The sequence below is a fragment of the Pteropus alecto genome, unplaced genomic scaffold (genome assembly GCF_000325575.1).
Source record: "Pteropus alecto unplaced genomic scaffold, ASM32557v1 scaffold66, whole genome shotgun sequence".
Taxonomy (NCBI): domain Eukaryota; kingdom Metazoa; phylum Chordata; class Mammalia; order Chiroptera; family Pteropodidae; genus Pteropus; species Pteropus alecto.
In genome coordinates, this window is record NW_006438869.1 from 347,325 (window position 1) to 354,975 (window position 7,651).

The 7,651-nt window shown below is 38.7% G+C and overlaps 1 protein-coding gene and 1 non-coding gene across 2 annotated transcripts in view; both read right to left on the bottom strand.

Moving 5' to 3' along the window:
• The window catches only part of SEMA5A (semaphorin 5A), a 411,791-nt gene that overhangs the window by 255,214 nt on the left and 148,926 nt on the right, over window positions 1-7,651 (bottom strand).
• Window positions 683-800, bottom strand: LOC112483020. The gene has a single exon (XR_003047468.1). It is a non-coding gene; the product is annotated as a 5S ribosomal RNA (ribosomal RNA).

The window sequence follows — 7,651 nt, forward strand, 5'->3', positions numbered from 1 at the left end:
AGAGTGTAAGGTCTAAAGTGGAACATGATTCTAAACTCTTTTTATGTTAACTGCAGAAATGTATGAAAATGAAAGGTCAAACCAGTTTTCATAGAAACTATACTAATTTTTCCTACTCCATAAACATTTGTGACAAAAATGTTGTGGATGTTAACAATGTCAACAGAATCTCGATTTCTAATGCGCTCTTATAGCAAGAATTGCATTGTGCTATTGTTTGAGGTGTAAGAGAGGAGAAAGTTTTCTTGAGGAGATAATGTCCCAAATGTCCCTTGAGCTACCTTATTATCCTATTTTAAAGAGAATAGGCTCATCGCTGTGGTAAAACCTTCCTTATAATAATGTGGCATTGTGTTTTGACAACTCAGGCTACTTCTTAAAGCGAGCTGATACTGGAACCTATGTTCTTGACAAGTCCATGCTTCTCCATTAGAGTCGGAACCTAATAATTTTCAAAACTGGCTTCACTGAGGTGTAATTTAGACGCAATAACATTTACCAACTTAAATTCGATGACTTTTAATAGATGTATAAACCATGTCATCACCATCTCAATTATGGAATAAAATCCCTGTATCAACTTATTATCTTTATTTTATGTTTTTAGGGGAGGCAACCCTTGGTTGACCTCACAGATTGCAAGGACCTTGTCAGCTTACAATCCCTTATTTTTTATTTTTTATGCCTATAGCACCTGGTCTTCCTAGGTGGTCTCCCATCCAAGTACTAACCAGGCCCGACCCTGCTTAGCTTCTGAGATCAGATGGGATCAGGCTTGTTCAGGGTGGCTGGCCATAGACCCAACTTACATGTTTTCTCACAAACCTCTGCAGTGAACTCTTTCTCTTGCCTGTATTCAGGCAACCATTGATAGGTATCCCGTTGCTTTAGCTTTGTCTTCTATAGTTTCACAGAATGGAATAATACATCTGTAGTCTTCTGCATCTGGAATCTTTTGCCTAGCATAATACTTTGGAGATTCATCCATTTTTTACCTTATATAATAAGTAAATCGTTTCTTTTTATTGTCCATTGTATTCTATTTTACATAATTAATATGTTCACTCCTACTGATGGACTTCTGTGTTTCCCATTTTTGGTTAAAAAGAGTGAAACTGCTGTGAACCTTTGGGTACAAGTCTTCCTGTAGACATTATTTGACATTGCATTACCCTCAGGCAAACACCTGTGAGCAGATTTGCTGTGATTTAGGGTAAGTATATGTTTAACTTTTGAAGAAACTATGTTTTCCAAAGAGGCTACACCATCTCAAATTATCAATGGCAAAGCATAAGAGGTCCAGTTCCTCCACATCCTTGTAAATGCTTAGTATTAGCAGTTTTTCGTTCGTTTGTTTTTAGTCACTCTGCTGGATATGTAGAAGTATCTTACCGTGGTTGTCATTAGCATGTTGCAAAACGTCTAAATCTCTAGTCTATTTTTTTAAATTTGGATTATTCATTTTCTTATTAAGATGTAACATTTATTTATATATGCTGAACACAAGATCTTTAGCAGACATATGTTTTGTAGATATTTGCACATAGCATCTGGCTTGCATTTCCATTTATTCAGTGGTGTCTTTGAAGAGAGAATGTTTTTAATTTTGATGTGGTCTAATTTATCAAATTTTCTTCTATGTGATTTTTGGTATCCTAAGAAATGTTTGCCTAATCTAGGGTCTCAGAATTTTTTTCCACAGATTTTCTTCTATAAGTTGTATAATTTTAGCTCATAACTTTAGGTCTATGATCCATTTCGGTTAATTTTTACATAGAAATGTCTGATTTTTCTAGTACCTTTTGTTGAAAGGATTATCATGACCACTTTGTTTAAACTTAATTAAAAAAATATATATGTGCGTGTCCAGTTTGCGTTTGCTCTTGTGGAAAACACCACACTATCTTGAATTCAGGTACTATAAGTATTCCAAGATTGCTCTTCTTTCTTAAAATATCTTCAGCTTTACTAAATATTTCAATTTCCATATAAGTTTTAAAACTGTTCTTCAATTATATAATAAAAGTACAGTAAGATTTCGATTGGATTTGCATGAATCTATAGATTGTAATGTATATGGTATAGCTACAATACATAAAGTATGGATTGCTATCAACACGGAATCATCTGATTTATGAATATTTATCTCCATTTGTTTAGGTTTTTTTAATTTTCTCAGTAATGTTTCATAGTTTTCAGTGTTCAGCTCCCACGCATTTTGTTAAATATATCCTGATTTCATATTTATAATGCTACTATAAATTATATAACTGAATTTTAATGTCTAATTATTAGTTGATAGAATATGGCAATGCAATTGAATTTTTTATATTCACTATATATCTTGAAATCATGAGAAGTTCACTTGTTAGTTCTAATAGTTCCTTTTAAAAGTTTAATTAGGATGTTCCACATAGATCATCTCGTTTGCAAAGAAGATAGCTTTAATTCTTCCCTTCCAATTTGTATGTCACCTTTTTGTTTATTACATTACTTTTATTATATTACTCATTTTTTTGTTATTACTTTTATTATATTTTTTTTTGTTGTTGTTATTACCTTTCATAGTAGCTAATACAATGATAACTAAAAGCACTAAAAGCGATAAGAGTAAATATCCTTGTGTGGAAAGCATTCAGCCTTTAACCATTAAGTATCTTGTTAGATTAAGATTTTTTAAGGTGCCTTTTGTCATGTTGTGGCAATATATTTTACTACTAGTTTTTATCATGAATGCGTGTTGAATTTTATCGAATCACTTTTGTTTATGTATTGAGATAAATTTTTTTTAAGTTTTCATTAATACTTTGATTTACACTGATTGACTTTCAAATGCCAAACCTTTGAAATCCTATGCAATCTTACATTTTGGGGATAAAAACCAATTGGACACAATTGGACACAATTGGTTTTTACAAATTGCTACATTCAACTGATAAAGTTTTATTAACAACTTTTGTGTTTACATTCGTGAGAATTTCCGGTCTGTAGTTTAATATTTTGAAATGTCTTGTCTGGCTTTGATAAAAGAGCAATTATGATTTCTTAAATAAGCCGAGAAGTGTCCCATCCTCTTCTACACTGGCAGAGTAGAATTAGTACTTTTCCCCTTAAATATTTGTTAAAATTCACTATTGAAAAACTCTGAATATGAAGTATTTTCGTTGAAAGATTTTAGACTACAAATTTAAGTCTTTTAATAGATATTGAATTAGTCAGGTTATCTGCCTTTTGTTAAGCAAATTTGGATAGATTGTATCTTCAAAGATTTTGTCCGTTTCACCTAAGTTGTCAAATTTTTTGGCACAAAGTTGTTCGTTGTTTTCTATTACTATATTTTTACTTCTGTAGGTTCTATAGTGACGTCTCCCCATTCAGTCCTAATATTGATAAATGTATTCCCTTGTTCCTAATCAGTGTGGTTAGAAGTTTATTGATTTCATTGCCTTTGTTAAAGAACTAAGTTTTAGTTTCCTCAATCTTCATTACAGTTTTTTTTCCCCATTTAACTGATTTATCCTGTTATCTGCACTTTTTTTCTTCCTTCTGTTTACCATAGATTTCATTTGCTTTTTTTTCCACCTTCCCTAAGGAATATGGAAAATCATTAGTAACAGATCTTTCTCCATCTCTAACATAAGCAAAGAATGCTATACTTTTCCCTTTAAGCTCTGCTTTGGTACATACTACAAATTAGAATTAAGTTGTACTTTTATTGTCATTCAGATGGAAATATTTTAGAATTTCCCTTTTAATTTGTTCTCTGACCTATGAGTCATTTAGAATTATACTGTTTAAAGTTCAACATAATTTTCCACATATCATTCTGCTACTTATTTTCAGTTTGACTCTGATATGTTCATAGATCATCCAGGAATGAATTCAATACTTTCAAATGTACTGAGACTTGATTTATGCTGATTTGTGTTTGGATTCCATATCACTGTGTTATATACATCTTGGAAACTACTTCCATTGAGTTGAGTCAATAAGATTCATTTATTTCCTTGCTCTAAATAATTACTATCCTGCTCTGCCCTTTGCCTCTTGTCCAGGGTCTGAAAACTGCAGTTCCTAATGTTTTGTCTGGTTTTCCTGTTTAAAGCAAGAGGGTAAATCAAGTTTCTTGTTTCCATCACGACTAGTGGTAAAGTCCCCTATATCATTTTTCAACTTGAAATAAAAAAATCACCTCTTTACCAAATCGTGTTCAAACAAGAGACAAACAAGAGACATACATGATGGAAGCTCTCAGACAATCTGTATACGACTTCCAAAATCTGTAGTAGATGTTATGGTTAAAAACTGTAAGATGAAAGAATTCACACATTCTTATATTCTGCTCTAAGTTATATTTTTAGTACCAAAAGTAATTGATTTGAGTTTCAAATTTATACCTTGATCCATGGACGTATCATCTAAGATTTTGTGCCCCTATTATGAAATGGAGGATTTATGATTTCTATGCTGGGGCTTTATTTTTGTAGATATGATTGTTTTAGTGGGGCGGACCCTTTGGAATTAAGAAATAAAAGAATGTGAATGAGTTCTAAATTCAAATGAATCATGTTTTAATTTATTCTAGTCCATTTTTTAAAATTCATAAAACATTTAAATCTGGCTTGAGCCATCCATGCAATGTTTTGAGATTTTCCCTTTAATCTCTAGATGAGAAGTTCTCAACATATCTTTGCATTATATAATGATTGACGTTAAACCTTAGACGAAAATCATAAAGACCCAATACATGTCTTGTTCACTTCATCACTATTAGTTCCTCAAATTACTGTCCCTCATAGAGCATTCGAAAATTGCTAAGTTATTAGCATTATACGACTACATTTAAGCTGAAAGTCGGCTTTTTCTAAGGTTGGATATAATGACATCTGGCCTTGTAGTTCTTCGTACTTTCACATCCACACAAACACACACAAACTCGCATTTCTCTTCCTCGATAATCCTACAAAGATGGCGTTATCATCCCCGTTTTTTAAGTGTTAAGAGAAGCAAAGAATTATCAAGCAACTTGCCCAGGTTCACACAATTACTAAGTCCCAGGACACAAACCCATCACCTCATTTCCTGACCACATCGCTTCATCCTCCTCAACGGCTGGCTAACAATGACCTCAATTAAGGGCATCAGACCAACTTCTGAGATTTCTCCTTTTTTACACAGTAACCTTGTACACTACTGTTTCTTAATGGTCTCTCGGGCAAGTCTCCCTTCGGTCACCACTCAAGGGATATTCACATTCACAGGCGTGGCCTGTGCCACGATAAGCTGACGTACCCGACAGATTCTCATCTTCCAAATGGTTCCGCTGCTTAAGTGGACCCCAGTCTAGCCTTAGAGACTCTGGGCCCTCCCGTGCCTTACCATTCCTCCCCTGCTGGTAATTTCTTATCAGCCTTCTGCTTTCCAGCGTTCAGAGCCATGTCTCCAGATTTCAGCCTGCGAGGCTGCTGTGAAAAGAACACTTTCTTCACTTGGCTTCCAGGATATCTCCGACTGTCCCTTGTCCATCTTACGTGCTATATCATCTCTCCAAACCCTATGTACTGAATGGCTCCAGGGCTCACACAGTGGACCACGTCTCTCTTCTATCTGCTCTTCACCCGAGAAACTTCATCCGCTCTGTGACTTTAAATGATATCTCTCTGCTAATAACTCCCAGATGCTACCTCCAGCCAAGGCTGCACCCCAGAAGTCTGACTTGTGTATGTAACTGACTACTAAACATTTCCGCTTGGATGCCAAAGAAACATTCCACACTTAACACGTCCCAAACGGAGCTCCTGGTACCCCCGAAAGGGGGTTCTTCAGCTTCCTTATCTCAGAAAGTGGCACCTCCCCCTTCCAAGCGCTCAAGTCTGACGGCTGCCTTTCTCTCCCCCAGCACACACAATCCGAAACAAAATACTTTAGACTTGACCTCCAGAACAAGCTCTATGCAGAATACGACCACTGCTTCCTGTGTCCACTGTGAAATTCCTCATCCGAGCCGCTACCATCCCCAGTCTAGTGCTCCCACCAGCCCCCCAAGTGGTCTCCCTGCCCTGCATCCCACCCACCCGCTGTTCAGTCTATCCTGAGCACAGCAGCCAGGGTGACGCTGCTAAGTCACGTTAGATCGCATTGCTCCTCGACTCACAATCTTCCAGCGGCTTCCCACCTCATTCAAGATAGAAGTCGACATTCTTAAAGGCTCTGAAGGACCTGCCCCTGTCGCCTTTCCTGACCTCACCTCCATTGCTCTCTCCTGAGGTCCACTCCGTCGGGTCGTGCCGGGCCCCTCACTCTTGCTCTAACCTGCCCAGCGCGGCCGCCCCAAAGGGCCTTTGTGCTTCCTCTTCCCTCTGCCTGGAACACCCTTTCCTCGGTTACCCACACAGCTTGCCCCCCGGCCTCCTGTAAGTCTTCGCTCAACGGGGCCTTTTGTATAAGTCACACTCCAGCCAGGAAAACAGAAACCATCTTAGGCAGCTCAAACGGAGAACATTTAACATAGGGAATTGGTTGTAAAGGCATCGTGGGAACTGATAAAGAGATAGAATGAAGGACGGGGTCTGGCCGAGCCAGAAGGAAGAAGGCACGATGCACAGAGACGAGCAGAGCTAACAAGCTGGGCTGGAGCCACGACCTGTCCTGCGCTGTGCTCTTCAAGCGAGAATTGCCAAAGAGTAACACCTGCTGCCCGCTGGGGAGCAAGAATCACCGCCCTCCCCAGCCCTGCGGCTGGAGGCGTGAACATGGTCTTCTCTCTTCCTCCAGCCTCCTCAGCATCTGCTGGGCCCTCCCATCCACACATCCTAACAGGAGCCCAGCCGGTCCAGGGCCTGGGGAGTTTTTCTGACTCCCTAACTGTTGCACAGAGAAGGAAAAGGGGCAAACGTGAGGCTGAGAGACGACAGGTAAATAAATGTCTGGCACACCTGGTTACCTTGACGAACATTGCAAGACCCCTTGCCCACCGAACCCGTTCCTCACCCGTTTTATAGTTTTCCACATCCCTTGTCACCATGCGACTTCCACCCTATCACATCAACTAGTTACTGTCTGTCTCCCCTGATGGAATGTGACCTCAGCGCCAGCTGAGATTTCTACCTGTTTTGCTTATCGGAGTGACCCCAGCTACTGAAACCGCTTCTGGTACGTGATGTGCACCCAGTAAATACTGTTTGAATTATTAATGAACTGGACCTCTGCTTTTGTATTCAAACGAGCAGAAGCTAGAACTCTACATGTGCTGAAGCCAAGAACTACAGTGGCACAAAAATCAAAAACACAAATGAGAACGACAATTTTTAGTTACCTCCTGAGAGCTACCGGAAGTGCTCAGTCAGCCATTCCTGGTGTCAGGGTCTGGCCTCGCTGATTTCAGTTAATAGGGTGTGGAGTCCACCTCACAGGTGCCCAGAGGTGCTTTCAAGGTGGGGATGGTCACATGTGTTTCACCGCAATCCGTCATACAGCTGGTTGAAGGAATCCATTCATTTTGGCACACTGGCACACATGAATGAGTTTCATTCATAATCAAGAGTTGGATTATGAATGGAAATGCTTCCTGCCTCATGCAACACACGTGACCAGGCTCTCGGAAGCCCGCCCTCGGGTCACGTGAGGGAAATGGGAAAGTAAAAGTGAAATT